The sequence below is a fragment of the Myripristis murdjan genome, chromosome 9 (assembly GCF_902150065.1).
Source record: "Myripristis murdjan chromosome 9, fMyrMur1.1, whole genome shotgun sequence".
Lineage (NCBI taxonomy): Eukaryota > Metazoa > Chordata > Actinopteri > Holocentriformes > Holocentridae > Myripristis > Myripristis murdjan.
In genome coordinates, this window is record NC_043988.1 from 35,882,447 (window position 1) to 35,884,028 (window position 1,582).

Genomic DNA, 1,582 nt, shown 5'->3' on the forward strand with positions numbered 1-1,582 from the left:
CTTGTTTCTTCTGCAGGACCTCAGACAGACAGCACGGGACCTGACAGACCAGCTGGAGACCAAAGAGGAAGAGCAGATATTGTAATTATTGTTATATTTGCTGTTATAATAACTTTATACTCCTGCCATACCTCAGTGCATCAGGATATAATATGTTATCCTGTGTTATCCTAAATTCATTTTACACATTTAAATAATATAGATGTTATGTATGACTACAGTTTGCATATATAATTATGTAGCTTTTATTTACACATGTATTCTATATTTATTGTAGATTGATATAGATCCATATATATTCACATGTTGGATTATACATTATTATAAAAAATGTTTTCCATAAGGCTGGACCAAGTCTCTTACACCTCATGGCACCAGGGACTGTTACAGGGAAATTATATTAAAAATTATACATTAAGACTATACATCTATTCTAGATATGCATATTTTTGGTATTTTGCAGGTTTATGGATATTCTAAAGATGTATTGTAGTGAATTTTATTTTTAATGCTCTTGCATTGGTATGCAAAGTTTTTTTCTTACATTCTTTGAACTACTTCATTTAATTTTGCTATTTGTTGTGTTTTTAATTTAACTCTTGTCCTGTGCTGAGAGGTAGATTTTGTGTTATCTGCTTTTAGTATCTATCGTTCTATCTGTCGTATCATATTAAACTTATTGCTGTCATGTGTTTGCTTTGACAGAGCCGGCGTGAAGAGGGTCCTCACTGGCAGCGCGGAGCGACGAGCCTCCTCGGAGACGGTGAATCTAACATCCAGACTCACTGAACACACTTGCAAAACAATATTAGTTATTAGGGCAGAGCAGCACAGTAGGAAAATTTTTTATCTTTAGTTTACTGTGATTTTCTGGTGTAAAGCCTTTTGTTGATAGTGCCCCGTGCTTCCAAAGAGAGCCACTAGAGGGCACTAAATGAGCTCTAAAAAAATCAAATCAGGCTTCCGGTGTTCCCCAGCCCAGTCCTCAGGGACCGCCTGTCCTGCAAGTTCTGGTTTCATCTCTGCTCTTTCACACCTGAGCCAATTAAAACCCACACATCTTCCTGCACGCGCTGTTCAGGTAGATCTGCTTCAACCAATCAGCATGAAGCCCTTAAATGGATCAGGTGTGAAAGAGCAGAGCTGAAACAAAAACCTGCAGGACAGGCGGTCCTTGAGGACTGTGTTGGGAAAGCACTGCTCCAGATGTAGGTGTGCACCTCATTTCCCCTCTGCAGACACGCCCACCTTCTGCTAATCCCATGCAGTTTGGGCCCCAAAGCCTGCAGTCCACATGTGTTCTTGTGGCCTGTTGTAAAATGGTGTGTTTGTGCAGACTGGGGCCTAAACAGTCTTGGAGTTTGACTGGAAAGCTGAGATTCAATGAGACACATCTGATTTCCAGAACAGAGCGCTCGCCATGCAATCCACGAAAAATACAATACGTACATAAATCTCAAAATATCAAAGGTTTTTGACACCAAATCACATCATGAATTTTTCTGTAGTGTTCCTCAAGGCCTTGGTTTCCTAATGTGGGATTTTGGAGGGATTTATTTTCACCAAGTTTATAAATTTTCTA